Source organism: Macrotis lagotis, chromosome 1, assembly GCF_037893015.1.
Source record: "Macrotis lagotis isolate mMagLag1 chromosome 1, bilby.v1.9.chrom.fasta, whole genome shotgun sequence".
Lineage (NCBI taxonomy): Eukaryota > Metazoa > Chordata > Mammalia > Peramelemorphia > Peramelidae > Macrotis > Macrotis lagotis.
The window spans coordinates 448,121,360-448,145,527 of record NC_133658.1 but is presented as its reverse complement, the minus strand read 5'-3'; the positions used below and the strand labels follow the sequence as shown (position 1 = coordinate 448,145,527).

General features: G+C 38.2%; 1 long non-coding RNA gene across 6 annotated transcripts in view; it reads left to right on the top strand.

Annotated features, from left to right (window-relative positions):
• The window catches only part of LOC141506553 (uncharacterized), a 61,479-nt gene that overhangs the window by 17,006 nt on the left and 20,305 nt on the right, over positions 1–24,168 (top strand). For 3 of the 6 annotated variants that reach the window (XR_012473915.1, XR_012473910.1, XR_012473911.1), the window contains exons 5-8: positions 2,652–2,834; positions 7,032–7,129; positions 8,241–8,450; positions 15,299–16,370. This is a non-coding gene — a long non-coding RNA (uncharacterized LOC141506553). Of the gene's footprint in view, positions 1–2,651; positions 2,835–7,031; positions 7,130–8,240; positions 8,451–15,298; positions 16,371–24,168 lie in introns of those variants that run through there. The other 3 variants (XR_012473914.1, XR_012473913.1, XR_012473912.1) reach the window with 1 other exon arrangement.

The window sequence follows — 24,168 nt, the reverse complement described above, 5'->3', positions numbered from 1 at the left end:
ATGAGAAAAGGCAATTTAGATGAATTTATTTCTTGCAGCTGTGTTTATGCTCTTAGCATAATGTTAATACTTCCATCAAAGAAATCAGGATTCTGTAGCACAGGCTTTTCTTAAACCACCCCAAATCCAAATTTAAGATAAATATCTATGCATAATCTGCCTTCTTTGGGTTTAACATGTAGGGCTTTGAGAACTGACTAGCATGCTGGAATTCCTAGTTCAAAGGGAAAAGGATTCCTTCTTAGCCCTGAAAGTGAACTGGGAATATCACAATCTGGAAGTAAGGCTTGAGTCAGACTTCTGTCTGAATACTCCTCCTTCATTCCATTCCAGGTTCCGTTCTTAACTCTTTGAATTTCTCTCTCCATCATACTCTTTCGACCTCCTCACTCTGAATGGGCACATCAAGGAGTCTTCTCCTCCGGAAGACCATTCTGCACCTGTGGCCTCTACTGATCTGCCATTTATTCCTGGACCTTCCATTTAAGGAAAATACTCAGGCCAACCACCTTCACACCTTCATTCCTCTCTGGGCTCTAGTCCTGATGCTCTGAACTTCTTTCTTCACTCCTATGTGAAGACAGAAATGATAGAATTCAGCAACTGTTTAGATGGTGGGGAGGGTGAGAGAGTGTGAGGAGTTGAGGATGACCTCACAAATTTCCAGCCTGGACACCTGGTGGTTCCCTTTCTAGGGAAGTTAGGAAGAGAAAAGGTTTTGGGGAGAGATAATGAGTTTAGGTTTGATCATATTAATTTTAAGATGTCTAAGAGACATTTAAAGCTATCTAACTGGGCTGGATAAATAGATTTGAGACATCTGTATGAAAATAATAGCTGGACCAATGGAAAGTGATGAGATTACCAAGTGAGATATCTCACTTGGTAATTTCATATATATATACAGAGAGAGAGAGAGAGAAGAAAAAAGGATCCAAGAAAGAATTTTAGGAAATAAGTACCAAGATGGTAATAGCCAAAGATATAACCCACATCCCATGGAGAAGATAAGAAAAGGGAACTAAAAAGCAAGTATCTGATAAATGCCAAAACATAAATTCCTTAGAAAATAATTCCTTATTTGAATGAAAAAAATTGGGAAAACTGAAAGCAGTCTGGCAGGAATTAGATGTAGATCAATAATATCTTATGTCAAATTTCACAATAAATTCAATATGGATATATGATGAGTGTTAAAAATCATACCATAATACTATTAACATCTAAATGAAACAATGCTCTAAATCACTAATAGGATGGAAACCCAGAGTTCATTGGTATTGGGGGTCTTTACTCAATGCCCTGAACCTGTTCCAGGGGTGAAGAGGAATTGTCAGAAGAGAGGAGAGGTTTAAGCTCTTCACTCCCTTTGGGCAAGATTCTTCACTCTCTTCTGGCTTCCAGCTTTAAAGAGCAGATGGATAATGTCTCTTCAGGTCACTGAGGGGGAAAAAATGCTCTTGAAAGAAGCTTCAATCATGTCTTTATTTTCAGCTTCTACTCTACAGATTTTGGGGAATATTTACTTTAGGTAAAATCTGGGACTCTTTCAATAAAACTGAGATGTTATGCTCCTCATGGGAGAGCTCCTTCAATCTGTATTGGTTAGTGTATATACATTCTTTTATTTTGCTTGGATGTTAACTTGAATAATAGGTCTATTTATTTGCTATGTATTCATTATATAATTAGTATTTGGTGGAAAGAGAATCAGGCTTTAGATATAAAACTTGGGGTTCTCTTTTCCCTAATGTGGAACAGACATCAGGAATTTAGCATGAGTCAAAAAAATTTCATGCTCTCTAATAGTTAAGGAATCAGAGAGATATAATTCTAACCCTGTACCTTCTCTCTCTCTCTCAGGAGAACAGAAGTAGCTAACTTAAAGCTTCAACTTTCTGTTTCTTTTCTAGACAGGAATTAAAATCTTCCTCAGAGAAGTATTGGGGAAGGAGATGATAGAAGTGTACCTAATCTTATCTCCCTTTGAGGTACACTAATAATAAGACAAGTGCAAAATAAAACCTTACAACCTACAAATTGACAAAGATGATGAAAGATAGGAATAATTAATCTTGGAAAGCCTGTGGGAAGATAAACACATCAGTGCATTGTTGGTGGAGTGTGAATTCACAATCATTTGTGAAAACAATTTGGAATTTTTCAAATAGAGTAACTAAAATGTATATATCCTTTTGACCCAGAAATTTCATTATTAGCCTGAAACACCATGAAGGTCATTGATAAGAAGATATTTATAGCAGTTCCTTTTGTGTTCACAAAGAACTGGAGACAAATTACATCTTCATCAATTAGTAAATGGCTAAGCTAATTATGGTACAAGAATGTAATGGGTTATTACTGTGCTATAAGAAAAAATCAAAGATGATTAATACAGAGAAGCATAGAAAGACTTAGAGGAACTGATATAGAGTGAAGTAAGCAGAGCCAAGAAAATAATATACACATTTTAGTCCTGTTTGACTCCCTATTTGGAAATTTCTTGGCAAAGATGTTGTAGTAGTTTGTCTTTTTTCTTCTCCAGCTCATTTTACAGGTGAGGAAACTGAGGCAAAAGGGTTAAATGACCAGGGTCAAATAACTAATAAGGATCTGAGGTCACATTTGAACTCAGGTCTTCTTGATTGTAGGTCCTGTGCTCTATCGACTGTTATCAGCTGCTCTATTAACATGACTACAAAAATATAAATGGAAAGAACAGCAACCACAAAGCAATCAAAAATGAATGTTGCAGAATTACAAAGAATAAGCATGGCTCCTCAAAGAAGAGATATGATAGATACCTTCCATCACTTCTTTGTAGAGGTCCACAGGTGAGGGACACAGCAAAAATTCTCCAATTTTTTCATTTTTTGATTAGTTTTGCTAATTTTTAATATTTTTCTCTTTATTTTTTCTTTAAAAATATTATATGGGATGGCTTTCTGAGGGGGGAAGGAAGAAATTTTGGGAGAAATTAAGATGGTGTAAAAACAAAAGATATAAATAAAAATTTAAACCATAATAAATATTAAATTTTACCCTATTCAGCAGGAAGAACCAGAAAGGGTTGAATAACAGGCAATCGATCCATCTTTTCATGATTACACCCACTGATGTTACACATAGAAACATGTATTACTCATAAAGCAGTTTATGGAAACAGCCTCTTAAAATCAATGGGCCTTCAGTTAATTCCTATTATATTTCAGTAACCAGCAATGGAATCAAATATTATATGAAAAAAATCTGCATATTAATTTTGACTTGTGTGGTGTGGGGTGAGGGAAAAGAGTGGATTCTGAAGGATAAAAAGCCTTTTAAAAGCACAGTACTAGGCTCCAAATTATGAAAAAGGTATTTTCAAATGTTTACACTGAACACTATGAATGATAAAATTTGACAACTCAGATGTTTCAAAAAAGTAATTGGAAGTTGATTGTTTGTCTTAAAGCTTGATGACAAAGAGAACAGCTTAAAAGTGCTAGCCAGTTGTATTCTCTCAGGGCTAGGCACACTGTATGCAGGGAATAAGGTTTACCTGAACACCAGACAGGGCACATCTTACTAGCAAATCAGAGAGCTGCAAGCAGTTCTCTAAATAATTACTACATCTATATGAACAAAATTGAAAGAATCAGGATTAAGATCAAAGAGAATTTACAGATCATTTAATTCAATCCCCTTAATTCTATTTTGAATCTTATTTTTATTGAAGAAGATATTTATTTTTTATCTTTTGTTTTTATCACCTTAATTTCCTAATACATATATCTCCTTCCCCTCCTCTTTCTAGCAAGTCATCCATGGTGACAAATATTAAAAAGAACAACAGCAAAAAACAGTTTAGCAAATCAACAACACAGCAATCATATCTGAAAGTATAAGCAATATTCCATATACATAATAACCCTCTCTGTAAAGAAGGGAAGGAGATACATTTTCTGACCTCTTCTCTAAGGGGGAGTTTTAGCCCCCTCATGTTGTGGATGAAGAAACTGAGGTCAAGAGGCTAAATGACTTATGCGAGTTCATACAGGTACTAAATAGCAGATGTCTAGCTCTAATTCAATTCTCTTTTTGCCATACCACTAAGGCTCCTGAATACCAATGAATTTGATTAAGTAAGCATCCAACCTAAATAAATTGACTCCAAATTCCACCTCCTTAAAGGGCAGGACTTCTCAGGAGAAGACATTGATTCCCACTTGTCAAATTGATCTTCCTTAAGTTCAGGCCTGTTATCCTTCTCTTCACCACCTCCTCCCTCCTCTATTCAATAACTTGGTTCCCTATTACTTCTAGGATGAAAAAGAAAATCTGACTTTTAAAGCCTGGTCCCTTCCTATCTTTCCACTCTTCTTATATCATATTTCTTGCTGTATACTCTATGATACAATGACTGAAGCTTCCTTACTGTGTTTCGCACAAAACATTCCATCTCTCACCTTCATGAATTTTTATTGGGAAAATTGTACTTTTTAATGTATAAAAACTTTTTAAAATAAAAGTTTCATTTGTATTTTTGGTTTCTAGAGCATCTAAATTTCTCTCAAAACCTCTTGGTACCCTCTCCTATGCCAAGAATTCTCTTCTTTCTGATTTTCTCTTTCTGACTTCCTTTAAATTCATGTTAAAATCTCACCTTATACAAGAAGCTTTCCCTTTAATACTAGTGCCTTCTCTCTGTGAATATTTTCATCCTGTCTATATCTTGTTTATTCATAGCTGTTTGCATGATGATTATGTCATTAGACCTAGGGCACCTTGAGATCAGAACAGTTTTTTGCCTTGCTTTTTATAACAATGATTCCCTGGTTTCCACACTGCCTGAGAACTGGTTGTATTACATTTCATCTCTTCCTCCATCAGGATTCACTGGCACCCTTAGGGGTTCAAGGAGTTTCTTGTCCCTGCTATTGACTCAAGCCCTCACCTTCCCCTAATTTTAAGGGCTCTATGTACCCCAAAGTCATTTAAATGGCCGATTTGTACTTTTTTTTTAGGATTTTTTTGCAAGGCAAACAGGGTTAAGTAGCTTGCCCAAGGCCACACAGCTAAGTAATTATTAAGTGTCTGAGACTGGATTTGAACCCAGGTACTCCTGACTCCAAGGCCAGTGCTTTATCCACTATGCCACCTAGCCACCCCGATTTGTACTTTTAAAAGCTAATATTTACTTCAAAGGAATAGTAAGAACAAATATGTAAATATTTACTCTCAGCACTGTAGGAATATAATTTTCCTTATATCTTGGTCCTTGGAGAGGAGAACGAATTGGGTTTACAGTTTAGATAAGTGTCCATATAGCATCAGTTCCAAGAAGTTCCAAATCCAAAGTCCAGGCTTGCACCCTGGGACCTTGGTATCTCAGGACTTCTTGAAGGGCTAGTTGTTTCATGGTTAATAGAACACTGGATTTGGAGCCAGGAAGTATTGCATCCAAATCCTGCTTCAAATATATATCCAACTGAGGGCAAGCCACTTTATCTCTTTGTACTTGAAGTAACTCAGCTGTAAAAGGAAGTAAATAGCAATTACCTCATAAAGTTTTTATGAGACTCAAATTCTGTAAAATGTTTTGCAAAATTTAAAACATTATTTAAATTCAACTTTATTATTGTTAAGACCTGTCTTCCACTCTCCCTCCCCTACCCCAATTTGCTCCTCTTTTGGAGGGAAGGGAAACAATTTTCCTCTCTTCTTCATTGGTATAGGCTAATCTTAATCCCTTAGAATATCAAACTCATTTTTCAGAACTTTAACTATGAACTCTAATACTTTATGTAAATTAAGTTGACCACTGGTGAGGTTCCAGGGTAGGAGTAGGTTTTTCAAGGATATTATCATTCTTGTACATGTTTTTCAAATTTTTGGGAACTAAGGAGTTTGAGAAACTGGGAAAACTAATTCAAGGAGAAAATGATTGGGTGGAGAGAACTGTGTAGAATGAACTTTATCATCACTTAGAAACATCTTTCCCTCGATTCTACACTTCCCAACTTCAATATTTCTTCTATCCCTCAGTCCTGCACAGACTTCTCCCCTTAATACTTCCCCTTAGTAACATACATACATACACATAGAATAATTCCTTGCCCTTCTGCTACTCAAATAATGTACAGTAAGGATTCTGATGGTTTGATCAACTTTACTTGGAGGTCACCCTTCAGGCTGTTACTTGACTCCCATATTTAATCTTATTAGCCAAAACTCTAGAGCATAGGCTAAATCCATCCTGAAATAAATAGCCTATAAGCTAAGAATGTTTTTATTCCTTAGATGATAGTTTGATGACCACTGCTCTAGACCTACAGTAAAGTATTTTGTAAAATTTAAAACATTTTATAAATTCAGCTTTATCAGCTTTATTATTGCTAAGACCTATCTTCCACCCTCCCTCTCCTATCCCAATTTGCTCCTTTTTTTTGCAGGGGGGGGGGGACAGGTATGTTTGTAGTATGGATTACTTCAGGGATGTTTGGATTTTTTTTTCCAAGGCAATGGGGTTAAGTGACTTGTCCAAGGTCACACAGCTAGGTAATTATTAAGTGTCTGAGGTCAAACTTGAACTCAGGTCCTCCAGATTCTAGGACTGTTGCTCTATCCATTGGGCAACCTATCTGCCCCTGGATATTTTTCTTATTGAGAAATTACAACCTCTTTTTCATTAATTTATCAGTTGGTTACAACCGCTTATTCCAGGTTATTCAATATCATTTATTAAATAAACTAGAGAAACTTCTTATTTTTCTCTTTCCCCAACTTAAAATTTTAGATTTCTATGATTAAATAAATATTAAAATTCCCAATTATACCATTTATTAACAATGAAATGAATAATGAAATAATTATTTACACTTTACTTTTGAGAAATGTTACAGTCATTTCACTAATAGCAGATGATTATTTTACTTTACACTATTTACTTTCTCCCAAAATAATGATTTTCTTTTTGATGATTTTTTTCATGAAATAAAAGCAAGAGCAGTTTCATGAAAAGATGTCTCCTTTCTTTCTATCTTTTCCAGTTTCTCTGCATAGAACAAAAATGAATACACTTCACCAGACTATTTCTTCATTGTTATGTTTCTGAACAATAAAATAACTAAGTCAGTTCTAAGAAAAGGTAAGTTTCACAGTCAGGGAATGAAGTCTCTTGTACAAGAAACAGCAACTGAATCAAATTATGAGGGCAGTAGGATATAAGAAGATTGTAAAGATAGAAAGAGATCAGTATATTAAAGGGTTTTAAACCAAAGTATTTTCTCTTTGATCCTGAAGGGAAAAAAAGGAGCCACTGTAATTATTGAATGAGGTGAAGGGAGTGACATTTTTAGTCCTGATTTTTCGGAAGATCAAATTGACAGTTTAGTGAAAGGTAGATTGGAGTGGGAAGAGATCTGAGGAAGGGAGATCAACCAGCCAGTGATTACAATAGATTATGAATGATGAGATGAAGGCCTGCACCAGACTTGTGACAGTAACAGAGAGGAGAGGACATTTGTCCTATTACATACATTTTATGGTTCTTACTCCAAGTGCAAAAATCCCTGTTTATGGCTTTGATCCCTAGATAGATTTCAAATATGACATGCTAAGTTCTGAGTATTCTGAGGTCTCCAAAAGAAATAGTAACTACCCAAGGTAAAAATGATATAGACTTAGAACAATAGGAGGAGCATGTGAATTTGTGGTTTGATTTTAAGACTGTTCTTAAGTCCCAAAGAGATAGGAGGAAGGAAAGAATTCTAGATTGGGAAAATAGCATTTTAAAAAAAGGTACAATAGTGGGCATAAATGTGGTGAGCTCATGGGTTAGGGAGGAAGTTGACTTGGAGATATGATTATTAAATATTTATATCCTATCACTGAAGTACTAGTACTCCTTCAATATTGTTCTCTTGGGCCTGCCCGTCAGAGCTAAACTGTTCTAGTAATTGCCTTCTTTAGGCAAAGTTGCTTCTCAGGTCATATTCTTTGTGAATTCTTCCCAATCTCTGAGGACCTTATGGTTTTGGAGGCTGCTACAATAGGTAGCACCCTAGTGTACATCAAGAAGAAATATACTTCTCTCCCTTTTTCTGCTATTCCTCTCCCCTTCCATCACAACCCCAGGTCTCTTAATTTGGTAAAGCAGATATAAAAGTAAGCAGGCAGAACTAGCTTTCTTTATACAGTTCTTAATCCCAAATGACCATGGGAAATCAAATCATCTAACTCTCTCCTTTTTAACACAGGATTCTGCTCTACCATGGCATTTCCTAGTTCTTCAACCAACCTAATTTCAAATGACAGGAATCATTTGTTTTATAATCTCTAACCATTAAAGGCCTTTCTCTGCAATATCCTGTTTTTTTTTTAAAGAGAAGCCTGAGGCTTAATCAATGATCTGAAGACTAATTTAATAGAACTTGACCCACACATTGCTGCTGAACATGGTTTAAAAGGTATATTCAATAAGTAGCCACTGTATTTGATATTTTCTTTATTAATGAATAAATAAATTACATCAGTAAAGTCTATACTATAACAAGTTTTCAATCTCTGAGGAAAATGTGGGTGTTTGGATTCCACAAGAATGTGAAGGGAGGATTGTAAATTTATATTACAAAGACTGGGTTCTGCCTGTTGTTGCCTTATGGGCAGGTGATCTCAATCTGATACAAAACTGATGAGATCGCCTCACCAGTTTTTAACTTAACCTACAGTCTTGACCTTCTCCTTTGTGCATGCTCAAGGGGATCTAGCTAGGGGAAATGTATAGGAATGTATAGGAACCAATGTATCACTTAGATTGTGACCCCAGCCTATGATTGGCATGAGGGGGCAGGAACAAAGCCTTTCAAACTGCATTTGAGGGATTTCCTCCCCCCTCTCTCTCCCACCTTGGGAGATGTGCTATTTTGTTAAGATATCTTAATAAAAACCATTTTAATCACTCTGGACTAAGTATTCTTGAGCTATTTATAACAATTTGGGGGCTTGCCTCAAGATATTAATGTAAATCTCTTTTCCTGTTATTTTCCTGGAAGAACACAAGAAAATAATGCTTGCAAATGGCTTGATTTCAAGCCCACTTTCTTGGGTGTTCTTTGCTGGGGAAATATCTCAAAGATTCCTGGGAAGATTGGCCCAGGTTTGGAGCCAAGAGTGATTAAAATGTCTGGGGGGCAGAACAAACCTAAGGGGCAATTTCCAGGGTGGCACTGGTGGCCAGAACTGCCCTGGACTGGGTGAGAAGTCCTCCAGGTGGGAGAGCTGTGTGGCAGGAGAGATCAGAGGATAAGAGGGTGCCTCAAAGAAGGGGGATTTGGCTTCCTTCTCCAAGAATTTTCACATGGCCTGTGGCTGGAAGCAAAGGAAGCCGATCAGATCCAGGGCTGTGTGAGTGAGTTTGAATGTTCCCTTGCCAGTGTGTGTTGTTCTCTGTCCTGTCTTGTATAAGTGTCTGTGTCAGTTATTTCTGGGTCTGGGGACTCAGCTTAAGTTTTTTTTTTCCATTTATTTATTTATTCTTATTTTGTACAAAATTTTTTTTTGTACATTACTAAAATATTCTTGTTTAAGAGTAAACATAATACCCCCTCCCCCCAAAACAATATAGACCCACATGAGCAATAAAGTAAAGGGGAGAGAAAAAAATTAAAATTAAAATAAAAAATAATAATGATAACAATAAATAACAACAACAACAACAACAACAACAACAATAATAATAATAATAATAGTAGGTATGGCCAGGTGGCGCAGTGGATGGAGCACCAGCCCTGGAGCCAGGAGTACCCAAGACCAAATCCAGCCCTATACACCCAACAATCACCCAGCTGTGTGACCCCATGCAAGCCACCCCAACCCCATCGCTCTGTAAAAACCAAAAAAAAAAGATCCAAAATAAAATAAAATAGTAATAATAATAATTATAGTAGGGGTGGCTGAGTGGTGGACAGAGCACTGGCCCTTGAGCCAGGAGCACCCAGGTCCAAATCCGGCCTCAGACACCCAACAATCACTCAGCTGTGTGGCCCCAGGCAGGCCACCCAGCCCCATTTGCCCTGCAACCCCCCCAAAAATAATAATAATAAAAAATGTGCTTCAGTCTGTGTTCCAACAACTCCAACTCTGTCACAGGTGGATCACATTCTTTATGATAAGTCCATCACAAAAGTTACTTCCATATTTTTCCACCTTTGCCATTGCTGATTGCAACTCCCTCCATTTGTACTTCTCCACTACCATGTACTATATTTTCTCTCTCCTTTCACTCTGTCTCTGCTGTAGGGTATCTGAGTGGCACAGCAGACAGATGCCCATCCCTGGGGCCAAGAGGCCCCAAGCCCACATACCACCCCTTAGGTCCAGCATCCAGCCGGCCCTATGGTCCTGGACAGGCCATCCATTCCCAGCCCCTTGCAAGAAGTAAAAAAAGAAAATGTGCTATATCTGACCACTCTCCTCCCATGGTCCAGCCTCTCTTCCACCACTCACATTCCCCCCTTCCCCCTGTCCCCCTTCTCCTCTTCTTAGTCCAGATGTCTATATCCCATTGAGTATATATATATATATATATATATATAGTTTCCTCTCCTAGCCACCTCTGATGAGAGCAAAGATTCCCTCATTCCCCCTTGCCTTCCCCCCTTCCATATCATTGCAATAGCTCATTGTAATAAAGAAAAATCTTATTATATGAAATATCTTAGCCTATTCTTCCTTCCCCCCATTACATTTCCCTTTTATCTATTGACTCTATTTTTACACCACATTACATCTTCAAGTTCAGTTTTCTCCTGTGCTTCATCGATAAAAAATTCCTTCTACCTGCTCTATTAAATGAGAAGGTTCATATGAGCATTATCAGTATCATTTTTCTGTATAGGAATACATGCAGTTCATCATCATTAAGTCCCTCATATTTTCCCCTTCTCCTCCAATCTCCATGCTTCACCTGAGTCCTGTATCTGAAGATCAAACCTTCTGTTCAGCTCTGGCCATTCCAACAGGAACATTTGAAATTCCCCTGGTTCATTGAAAGTCCATCTTTTTCCCTGGAAGAGGACATTCAGTTTTGCTGGGTAGTTGATTTTCAGTTGCATTCTAAGCTCTTTTGCCTTATGGAATATTATATTCCAAGCCCTACAAGCTTTTAATGTAGTTGCTGCTAAGTCCTGTGTGATCCTGACTGCAGTTCCACGATATTTGAATTGTGTCCTTCTGGCTGCTTGTAATATATTCTCCTTGTCTTGGGAGTTTTGGAACTTGGCTATAATATTCCTGGGTTTGTTTTTTTTTTGGATCTCTTTCTTGGGGAAATTGGTGCATTCTCTCAATTTCTATTTTGCCCTCTGCTTTTAGGATATCAGGGTAATTTTCCTGTAGTAATTCTTTGAAAATGATGTCAAGGCTCTTTTCCTGATCATGACTTTCAGGTATTCCAATAATTTTTTAAGTTACCTTTCCTAAACCTGTTTTCCATATCAGTTGTTTTTTCAACAAGATGTTTCACATTTTCTTCTAATTTTTCATTCTTTTGCTTTTGAAGTATAGTGTCCTGATTTCTGGTAAAATCAGCAACCTCCCTCAGTTCCATTCTTTGTCTGAAGGATTTATTTTCCTCAGAGAGCTTTCTTAACTCTTTTTCCATCTGGCCAATTCTGCTTTTTAAATCATTCTTCTCCTCAGTAACTTTTTGAACTCTTTTATCCATTTGACCTATGCTGGTTTTTAACATGTTATTTTCTTCAGCACTTTTTTGGATTTCCTTGACTAAGCTGCTGACCTCTTTTTCATGTTTTTCCTGCATCTCTCTCATTTCTTTTCCCAATTTTTCTTCTATATCCCTCACTTCATTTTCAAAATCTTTTTTGAGCTCTATCATAGCCTGAGCCTAATTTCTGTTTTTCTTGGAGTCTTTAGATGCAGGAGCTTTTACTTCCTCATCTTCAGATTGAGTGTTTTGATCCTTCTTGGGCTCACAGGCAAAGTATTTCTCAATGGTGTTCCTCTTTTTTTCTCTGCTTACTCATTTCCCAGCCTGTGCCTGGTTTTGGGGTGCTTCCTGAGCTTTTTAGTATTAGTGGGACACCCCCACAAGGATCTCCATGTGTGAGGCTCTGTCTTCCCTCCTGTTCTGTGAATGACCATAAGTGTACCCTCCGCTTTGGGGCTGAGGTGGGGGGGCCCCTGATGTTCTATGGGGGGGCCCTAGACTGCGATCAGGATCTGAATGTGGTCAGAACCCCAAAGTCCTGTTCCAGGGAAAGAGGACAGATCTCAGCAGTCTTGCTTCACTCCCCTCCTTAGGCTCAGCACTCATACCCTGGGGGCTCCTGCTTCCCGTCTTCTGCTTCCCGTTCCTGGATCTGGACTGCCTCTAACCAGGCTGCTTTCTGTGTGCCCTGAGGGCTGGGCTTCATGTGCTCTCTCTGGCAGAGGTCGCCTGCTGATCCCCCAAGTTGTTCCTGGCGTTCTCTGGGGTGTAGGTCAGGAAACTCCCCTGCTGCTGGGAGCCCCAGCTCCCAGCGCTCTGGGGCTGCCTCCCAGAGGCTGAAGTTCCTTCACTCTGGTGGGCCCCCCCTCCGACCCTGTGGAGCTGAGCCTTTCTGCTCTTTTCCAGGTTATTTTGGGTTGGAGAACTGCCTCACTGGATCCCTCTGTGCATTCTGTCTCTCAAAAATTTAGTTAGAGTCCTTAGTTTATAAGTTTTGATCAAGAGCACCTAAGAGACGTCCTCTCTTGTTGCCATCTTGGCTCTGCCCCTCAGCTTAAGTTTTCAACTGTGGGGGAGCTGGGAGTTGGACCAGAGGGGGAGAAAGAAATAGGTATACAGTGGTCCCTTCGTGGAGGTCAGCCCCTCCCTCACTGAGTCAGTGGTAGCTGTGCTAGTGTGTAGAGTTAAAGAGAAAGGGGGAGGGGTATTCTATCTTTTTTTAGGTTTTTTTGCAAGGCAATGGGGTTAAGTGAGTTGCCTAAGGTCACACAGCTAGGTAATTATTGTCTGAGAACAAGTTTGAACTCAGGTACTCCTGCCTCCAGGGCTGGTGCTCTCTCCACTGCGCCACCTAGCCACCCCATGGTGGGGATTCTTAAAGATTAAAAGCTGTGGTTGGGAAAAGTTTAAGAGAGAAAGAAATTTTAAGGGAAAGTGTGAGTAGTTATAGGAGGGAAGATTTCTTATTCTTAAAAGTGTCTGGGAAAGATCCCATGCTTTCTTCCTAGGTTGGAGGAAGGGGGTGGTGGGTTGGACACATGGTGGTCTTAATCCCATCTACCATCTTGTTAAGACTTGAACTCTAAACTGAGTGCACCTGAGAGCCATACCGGCCCATGGAGAGAGGAGGGGGGCAGAGACAGGAGGCTTCAAGTCCTTAAGCCTTAAAGGGAAAGAGACTCTTCCACAAGTATGGTATTTGATTGGGAAAGGAAGAAAATATAAAATCAGGCATTAGAGACACATTTATTGAAAGGAAATCATGTTTAATGAATGCTCTCTGCTCTGGCCACATGGCCCAAGAGTGATGACTCTCACTATTTTTAAGTTTTCTGAACTGGAATTTTGGGAATCTAAAGATTTTAAAAGAGGAATATTGGTGTTATTACATTCTGATAAAATTTGTACAGAATGGGATGAATTAAATAACCTAGATTATTAAAGAGGTTTGGGATTATAACTATTTTAACACTATTGTGACCATGGAGTTAAGTGGTTTTGGATTTTAAACTTTATTGTAACACTTTGGGTTAAAGAAGTAGTATTGTGTAACTAAGAAAAATACCTATGTTGTTGGGAATATTTACTGATTTCTTTTGGGGAAAAAAGCTCTAATTCATTTAAATATTAAGCCTAATAATGATAACACTTGTGTTATTATTTTGGATAGAGTTTTTAGAATGTAAGTATTGGATTCTCTGTATAAGGTACTCTGAAGCTTTTATCAAACTAAACTGTTGAGAAGTTTAGTTGTAATTGCATTAGGGTTTTAAATATATCATATGTATGAAGTCTGAGAGACAAAAGTGTATAGATAGTGGGATATTCATTTTACTCTTGCTCTAAGGGGAAATGAGATGTTTTAAGATCTTATGTTTAACGTATATTAACAATGTATGTTCAGTTTTAAAGAAGTCAAGAATGTGGACTTCTCTCTTGGTAACTGCAGATAGCTAATGTGGGGGTCTCTGTACAAATAGCAATTGTGTGGCTCCACTGTAAGTTAACTTATTGATGAATAAGATGTATTTATCAGTTATGTGATATTCTTTTGTAACTGCAAAGTGATTATATTTGGAAATATCTTGTGAATATATAAGTTATTTAAATACTGCATTGTTAAAGCCTGGGATTAACATGTAATTGCTTTGAAGGTCAATGAGGGATATATAAAAAATTATGACTCCTTTTGGGACAGATTTGTGGGTTCATGCATAATTTAATAATGGAAGGATTGTTTTGTATAATCTAGTAATTTGTGTGTCACTCTTATTGCTGTTCTTTTATATTGAAATTATTTATACACACTGGAAATTTAAAGCCACCTAAGATGTTCTAATGGTTTTAAAGAATTCTGAAAAGTAATTTATATGTTAGGGGGCAGCTAGGTGGTACAGTGGATAGAGTACCAGCCCTGGAATCAGGAGAACCTGAGTGAAAATGTGAACTAAAATACTTAATAATTGCCTAGCTGTGTGACCTTGGGCAAGTCACTTAACCCCAGTTGCCTTGCCAAAACAAAAATAACAATTTGTATTTTGAGGATGTCTAGTAGCCAAACAAGTTTATGTATAGAAGTTTCTAGATATAAATGTGAATTGGGAATATTTTGTATATATATATTCCAAAACTTGTTGTTTGCTTTGAAATAAAAGCACTATGTAATATGAGAAAGATAAATATAAGAAAGATAATTTGAGATTTGAGATTTTTCTAGTACAATATTTAGCTCAGGCCATCTCCTGGACAAAGGAGGTGTAAAATATAACCTGCCAGAAGGAGGGTCCTCTAGCAAAGGGGAATCTGATACACCATCTTTTATTTAGAGATAGAGTAGCTGTGATTTCAGACATGTCTCTAGTAAGAGGTAGGAGATGAGGTCTGTAGGGCTAGTCATAGTTAGAATACCTGGTTTTATCAAATGCCCCTGGAAGGATATTCTGAGCTTTAGGTAGGGGAGTCATTAATTGGGACTCCGTTAAAGTTATAATTGGAATTTAGTGAATTTTTCCCACTAGAAGTTCTAATTAGGTAAAACAACTATTTTAGATATGGGACTTTTAATCAATTTTCTCTTTTTTATGTCAGATACCAAGATGATCAACAAAAGGAAATGCTACTGGGTCAGTGTCATGTTCTTGGAGCCAAGGAAGTCAATGGGCTAAAGATGTCAGGTGTCAGGGATGTTCAGCCAAAGGGGCAGCTTCCCAGTATGGCCTGAGGTTGGACCCTTTTGACTTGATTTCCCCAAAATGACATTTGAATAATGTCTCACCTGGAAGAATAAATCTGACCTAAGACATGTAACTTACCCACATGACCTCTGCCTGGACACTGACATCAATACTTATATAAGGAATTTTCCTTTAATGTCCTGGATCTTTGTTGTTTCTAACAAACTAGAAAAAGAAGTTTTAGGTGAATTGGATCTAATAATCAGAGATAGGTTAGGTGTGTGACTCTGACATCTTCTATCAGCTACATGTTGAGATAGGAATTAAGTTTCCTTAATTTGTATCTAGAGGGGGATATTTAGGTAAGAAGAAGAATGGGAAATTCTAAGGATAATTAAGTTTCAAGGTCTGGTTTAAGGAAAGGAATGTGAGTCAGATAAGTATATCAGGAAAAGGAAAATATGGTATAAATGGGAATATTTTGGAGAAAAAATCATTTTGGTTAAGGATATTTGAGTCATTATTATAATGAGAACAAAGGTTAATAGTGTTTTATTTTTAAACCATATTCTGGGTACTCTTTGAACTAAGTTGATTGTTGAATGTATATGTCACAAGTTTAAGTCAATGTGATAATTCTCATTGGGAGTTTCCTCATGTAATAAAACACTTACATAAGTTTATTGTGTTAAAGTGAATATGTGTGTCAATATGGCAGTAAGACAAAATGTAAATTGTAATAATCTCCAGAATCTCATTGTTTTGTGATGAAAATGTGTTTTGGTCTGAGTAATATGTTAGGCAGTTTCTTTACCAGAAGACAAAGTCTCAACTAATCACCTGAGTTGAAGAGGACTTTTTGGAACATATTTAGAAGAGAGAAGAAGAGACATTGGATCAGTTCATCTCTACCATCTCTTGCTGATGTATACATTGTGTAGTCAGGGGATCTGTATCTGTAACTTCCCCCTGACTCTGTAAGTGTGATACCCCTCCTTATGTCCCTCTCCTTTGGAAAGGAGGAGAGGCAGGGTGAGGATATTCTCCATTGAGAGAAAAGGAGGGAGATTATTGGGTGGCATGAGTATATCCTACATGAGTCTGTATATCCTATCTAGGGAGAGTCCTATCTCTGATTTAGACAATGGGGTATTAGTAATGGTGGGAGGAGAATCTAGCTGACAGAAGTCATTGTCCAGTCTTGTGGCGTGGCTAACTGTGGTGGTCCACATCAGTTTGAGAATTGGCCTTGGGTGCTAGTTCCCTTGAGTCTGGCCTAGATTCTCAGTGCCTGGTTAGAGGTATACTGTGGCACAGGATTCTGGTCCAGAGGAGAGAAACATCAGTGACATATGACTGAGTCAGTTCAGGGTGACTATTGTTTATACCAGTCAGGCCAGGACATTTTCCTGGGGAGTAGCAAATGCTACTGTAGACATGTCCAGAAGCAGAGACTGCACAACTTGAAGAGATAGGTGATTGAGACTCATGTGAGTTGTAATGATGGCTCCTGGATTCCTTGTAAAGATGCAAAAACTGGGGGACTTGTTAAGGGAAATTGTAATTATGAGTTAGTGAGGACTTGCAAGGAAAGTGCTGAAATGGCCATTTGCAAGAAAAATAACTTAAGGAATATCACTATATATATTAGCTATTCAATTTTGGAGCTAGGCAGACCTATCTAAAGACACTAAAGCTTGCCAGTGGAAGGAGGTACAGAAACTTTGGATATGTACCTATTATGATAATTATATGGCTTCTTTAGGAAGGCCTCTTAGATGAACAGTATTATCCATTTGTTGGAAACTGGGAAATTATATTCCTGGAAGACAAACTCGCACTAAAGGGACATTATTGGATTTGTGGGGCTCCTGCCATTTGTCCAAAAGATTGGTCAGGGAGTTTTTATCTAGACTTAAGGGCCTACTATCTGGGTACAGGATGGGAGTTAGGGCTACGGAACCCAAATTTATATCCTGATTAGATTCTAAGCTGTAATGGAAAAATTACCAATTAGACAGCTAGGGCCTCCACTTTGCTGGCTGGCTAAGCCATACAGAAAAATCTCTTGATTGGAAAAAGGAGTTTGTGGTAAATTTGAATCTATCAAGATAGCTGTCAATAGGCAAGTAGTAAAAGACATCAGAAAGTTGACATGTACTCCTGCACAAACATGGAAAATAGGACAGGGCCATGTCTCTGATAATGAGGAAGTAAAAATCTTGATAGAAGAAAAAGATAGTTCTGTCAGTAATAAGGATTGTGATTTAAGAAAAAAAATCATTAATAAGATATGGAACCCCAAATTCTTATTATAAAAGAAAAGGGGGAAATCGTGAGGAAAATGTGGGTGTTTGGGTTCAGCAAGGAGGGAGGATTGCTAAGTTTACATTACAAAGACTAGGCTCTGCCTATATTGTTGCCTTATGGGTAGGTGACCTCAATCTGATCAAAAACTGATGAGTTGCCCACCTGCTTTTAACTTAACCTAGAGTCTTGACCTTCCCTTTTTTAAAAATTTATTTATTTATTCTTATTTTGTACAAATAATATTTTTTTATAAATTATTAAAATATTCTTGTTTAAGAGTAAACTAACCCCTCCCCCTAAGAAAATATAGACCCACATAAGCGATAAAGTAAAGGGGAGAGAAAAAAATTAAAATTAAAAATAATCATAATCATAATAATTGTAGGTATGGCCAGGTGGCACAGCAGATGGAGTACTGGCCCTGGAGCCAGGAGCACCTGAACCCATATCCGGCCCCAGAAACCCAACAATCACCCAGCTGTGTGACCCCATGCAAGCCACCCCAACCCCATTGCCCTACAAAAACCAAAAAAAAAGACCCAAAATAAAATAAAATAGTAATAATAATAGTAGGGGCAGCTGGGTGGCAGACAGATCACTGGCCCTTGAGTCAGGAGCACCCAGGTCCAATTCCAGCCTCAGACACCCAACAATCACCCAACTGTGTGGCCCCAGGGAGGCCACCTAGTCCCATTTTCCCTGCAACACTCCCCAGAAAATAATAATAAAAAATGTTCTTCAGTCTGTGTTCTAACACTACCAGCACTGTCACGGGTGGAGCACATTCTTTAGGATAAGTCCATCACAAAAGTTACTTCCATATTTTTCCACCATTGCCATTGCTGATCACGACTCCCTTCATTTGTACTTCTCTACTAACATGAATGATATTTTCTCTCTCCTTTCACTCTGTCTCTGCTGTAGGGTAGTTGAGTGGCACAGCAGACAGATCCCTGGCCCTGAGGTCAAGAGGCCCCCAAGCCCACATACCACCCCTTAGGCCCAGTATCCACCCAGCCCTATGGTCCTGGACAGGCCATCCAATCCTAGCCCCTTGCAAGAAGTAAAGTAAAAGAAAGTAAGTAAAAGTAAAGAGTAAAAGTAGAAGAAGTAAAAAAAGAAAATGTGTTACATCTGACCACTCTCCCTCCATGGTCCATCCTCTCTTCCATCACTCACATTCCCCCCCTTCCCCCTTCCCCCATCCCCCTTCTCTCCTTTTTACTATAGATGTCTATACCCCATTGAGTATATATGCTATTTCCTCTCTTAGCCACCTCTGATGAGAGCAAAGATTCCCTCATTCCCCCTTGCTTTCCCCCCTTCCATATCATTGCAATAGCTCATTGTAATAAAGAAAAATCTTGTTATATGAGATATCTTAGCATATTCCACCTCTCCTTTTTCTTTCTCTCATTACATTTCCCTTTTTTTCTATTGACTCCATTTTTACACCATATTTTGTCTTCAAATTCAGCTTTCTCCTGTGCTTCATCTATAAAAGCTCCTTCTACCTGCTCTATTAAATGAGAAGGTTCATATGAGTATTATCAGTATCATTTTTCTATACAGGAATACATGTAGTTCATCATCATTAAATCCCTCATATTTTCCTCTTCTCCTCCACACTGTCTATGCTTCACCTGAGTCCTGTATTTGAAGATCAAACCTTCTGTTCAGCTCTGACCATTCCAACAGGAACATTTGAAATTCCCCTGGTTCATTGAAAGTCCATCTTTTTCCCTGGAAGAGGACGTTCAGTTTTGCTGGGTAGTTGATTCTCAGTTGCATTCTAAGCTCTTTTGCCTTCTGGAATATTACATTCCAAGCCCTACAAGCTTTTAATGTAGTTGCTGCTAAGTCCTGTGTGATCCTGACTGCAGTTCCACGATATTTGAATTGTGTCCTTCTGGCTGCTTGTAATTTTTTCTCTTTGTCTTGGGAGTTCTGGAACTTGGCTATAATATTCCTGGGGGTTGTTTTTTTGCATCTCTTTCTCAGGGAGATCAGTGGATTCTCTCCATTTCTATTTTGCCCTCTGCTTCTAGTATATCAGGGCAATTTTCCTGTAATAATTCTTTGAAAATGATGTCAAGGCCCTTTTCCTGATCATGACTTTCAGGTATTCCAATACTTTTTAAATTATCTTTCATCAATCTGTTTTCCTTATCTGTTGTTTTTTCAATGAGATGTTTCACATTTTCTTCTAATTTTTCATTCTTTTGGTTTTGAAGTATTGTGTCCTGACTTCTGGTAAAGTCAGCAGCTTCCTTCAGCTCCATTCTAGATCTGAAGGATTTTTTTTCCTCAGAGAGCTTTCTTATCTCTTTTTTCCATCTGGTCAATTCTGCTTTGTAAATCATTCTTCTCCTCAGTAACTTTTTTTTAAACTGTTTTATCTATTTGACCTATGCTGGTTTTTAACATGTTATTTTCTTCAGCATTTTTTGGATCTCCTTGACTAAGCTGCTGCCTTCATTTTCATGTTTTTCCTGCATCTCTCTCATTTCTTTCCCCAATTTTTCCTCTATCTCCCTCACTTGATTTTCAAAGTCTTTTTTGAGCTCTATCATAGCCTGAGCCTAATTTCTGTTTTTCTTGGAGTCTTTAGATGCAGGAGCTTGTACTTCCTCATCTTCAGACTGAGTGTTTTGATCCTTCTTGGGATCACAGGCAAAGTATTTCTCAACAGTGTTCCTCTTTTTTCTCTGCTTACTCATTTCCCCAGCCTGTGCCTGGTTTTGGGGTGCTTCCTGAGCTTTTTAGTATTAGTGGGACACCCCCCACAAGGATCTCCATGTGTGAGGCTCTGTCTTCCCTCCTGTTCTGTGAATGAACATAAGTGTACCCCCTCTGCCTTGGGGCTGAGGTGGGGGGCCCCTGCTGTTCTATGGGGGGCCTAGACTGTGATCAGGATTTGAATGTGGTCAGAACCCCAGGGTCCTGTTTCAGGAACAGAGGACAGAGCTTGACATTCTCTCTCCTCTCCCCCTCCCTGGGCTCAGCACTCATGCCCTGGGGGCTCCTGCTTACTGGCTTCTGGTTCCTGGATCTGGGCTACCATGCTGCTTGCTGTGTGCCCTGAGGGCTGGATTTCATGAGCTCGCTCTGGTAGAGGTCCCCTGCTGTTCCACCAAGTTGTGCTTGGTGCTCCCTGGGGTGTAGACCAGGAAACTGCCCCTGCTGCTATGAGCCACAGCTCCCAGCACCCTGGGGTTGCCTCCGAGAGGCTGACGTTCCTTCGCTCTGGTGGGCCACCCTTCTAGTGGGCCACCCCTTCGACCCCGTGGAGCCGAGCCTTTCTGCTCTTTTTCAGGTTACTTTGGGTTGTAGAACTATCTCACTGCATCCTTCTGTGGATTCGGTCTCTCGAAAATTTAATTAGAATCCTTAGCTTATAAATTGTGCTCCAGAGCAACTAAGAGACGGTCCTCTCTTTTTGGCATCTTGGCTCCGCCCCTAAGATTAATTTCTTTTTTTAAAAATTTTTATTAAAGATATTATTTGAGTTTTACAATTTTCCCCCAATCTTGCTTCCCTCCCCCCATCCCCACCCCACAGATAGCACTCCGTCAGTCTTTACTTTGTTTCCATGTTGTACCTTGATCCAAATTGGGTGTGATGAGAGAGAAATTATATCCTTAAAGAGAACAGAATTCTCAGAGGTAACCAGATCAAACAATAAGATATCTGGGTTTTTTTTTCCGAATTAAAGGGAATAGTCCTTGTACTTTGTTCAAACTCCACAGCTCCTTATCTGGATACAGATGGTACTCTCCTTTGTAGACAGCCAAAAATTGTTCCCAATTGTTGCGCTGATGGAATGAGCAAGTCCTTCAAGGTTGAACATCACTCCCATGTTGCTGTTAGGGTGTACAGTGTTTTTCTACTCATCTCACTCAGCATCAGTTCATGCAAATCCCTCCAGGTTTCCCTGAAATCCCATCCCTCCTGGTTTCTAATAGAACAATAGTGTTCCATGACATACATATACCACAGTTTGCTAAACCATTCCCCAACTGAAGGACATTTATTGGATTTCCAATTCTTTGCCACCACAAACAGGTCTGCTATAAATATTTTTGTACTAGTAATGTTTTTACCCTTTTTTCCTCATCTCTTCAGGGTATAGACCCAGTAGTGATATTGCTGGGTCAAAGGGTATGCACATTTTTGTTGCCCTTTGGGCATAGTTCCAAATAGCTCTCCAGAAGGGCTGGATGAGTTCACAGCTCCACCAACAGTGTAATAGTGTCCCAGATTTCCCACATCCCTTCCAACAATGATCATCATCCTTCCTGGCCAATCTGAGAGGTGTGAGGTGGTACCTCAGTGAAGCTTTAATTTGCATTTCTCTAATAATTAATGATTTAGAGCATTTTTTCATATGGCTATGGATTGCTTTGATCTCCTCATCTGTAAATTGCCTTTGTATATCTTTTGACCATTTGTCAATTGGGGAATGGCTTTTTGTTTTAAAAATATGACTCAGTTCTCTGTATATTTTAGAAATGAGTCCTTTGTCAGAATCATTAGTTGTAAAGATTGTTTCCCAATTTACTACTTTTCTTTTGATCTTGATTACATTGGTTTTATCTGTGCAAAAGCTTTTTAATTTAATGTAATCAAAATCATCTAATTGGTTTTTAGTGATGTTCTCCAACTCTTCCTTAGTCATAAACTGTTCCCCTTTCCATAGATCTGACAGGTAGACTAGTCCTTGATCTTCTAATTTGCTTAGAGTATTGGTTTTTTATGTCTATATCCTGTAACCATTTGGATCTTATCTTGGTAAAGGGTGGGAGGGGTTGGTCTAATCTAAGTTTCTTCCATACTAACTTCCAATTATCCCAGCAGTTTTTATCAAAGAGGGAGTTTTTACCCAGGTGGCCTGGCTCTTTGGGTTTATCAAACAGCAGATTACTATAATCCTCTCCTGCTTTTACACCTAGTATATTCCACTAGTCCACCACTCTATTTCTTAGCCAATACCAAACAGTTTTGATGACTGATGCTTTATAATATAATTTTAGATCGGGTAGTGCTAAGCCACCTTCGTTTACATTTTTTTCATTAAGCTCCTGGCAATTCTTGACTTTTTATTTCTCCATATGAATTTACTTACAATTTTTTCTAACTCATTAAAGTAATTTTTTAGAATTTTGATTGGTAGGGCACTAAACAGATAGTTTAGTTTTGGTAGAATTGTCATTTTTATTATATTAGCTCTACCTATCCATGAGCAGTTGATATTTGCCCAGTTATTTAAATCTCATTTAATTTGTGTGAGAAGTGTTTTATAATTGTTTTCAAAAAGATTCTGAGTCTGTCTTGGCAAATAGACTCCCAAGTATTTTACACTGTCTGAGGTTACTTTGAATGGGATTTCTCTTTCTAGCTCTTCCTGCTGTTTCTTGCTAGACATATATAGGAAAGTTGAGGATTTATGGGGGTTTATTTTATAATCTGCAACTTTGCTAAAATTGCTAATTGTTTCCAGTAGTTTTTTAGATGATTTCTTGGGATTCTCTAGGTAGACCATCATGTCATCTGCAAAGAGTGAGAGTTCTGTCTCTTCCTTCCCAATTCTAATTCCTTCAATTTCTTTTTCTTCTCTAATTGCTGATGCTAACATTTCTAATACAATATTGAATAGTAGTGGTGATAATGGGCACCCTTGTTTAATCCCTGATCTTATTGGGAATGCCTCTAGCCTTTCCCCATTGAGTATAATGCTTGTTGATGGTTTCAGATAGATACTGCTAATTATTTTAAGGAACAGTCCATTTATTCCTACACTCTCTAGTGTTTTTAATAGGAATGGATGCTGTATTTTGTCAAAAGCTTTTTCAGCATCTATTGATATGATCATATGATTTCTGATAGGTTTGTTATTGATATAATTGAGTATACTAACAGTTTTCCTAATATTGAACCAACCCTGCATTCCTGGAATAAATCCTACTTGATCATAATGTATTATCCTAGTGATGACTTGTAGTCGTTTTGCTAAGATTTTATTTAGGATTTTTGCACCTATATTCATCAGGGAAATAGGTCTATACTTTTCTTTTTCTGTTTTAACTCTTCCTGGTTTAGTTTACAGTGCCATATTGGTTTCATAGAAAGAGTTAGGCAGAGTTCCATCTTTCCCTATTTTTCCAAAGAGTTTATATAGGATTGGAACCAATTGTTCCTTAAATGTTTGGTAGAATTCACTTGCGAATCCATCAGGCCCTGAAGATTTTTTTTTTAGGGAGTTCAATAATGGCTTGTTGAATTTCTTTTTCTGAGATAGGGTTGTTTAGGTATTTAATCTCTTCTTCATTTAACCTGGGCAACTTATATTCTTGTAAATATTCATCCATTTCATTTAGATTATGAAATTTATTGGCATAAGTTGGGCAAAATAATTTTGAATTGTTACTTTAATTTCTTCCTCATTGGTGGTGAGTTCACCTTTTTCCTTTATAA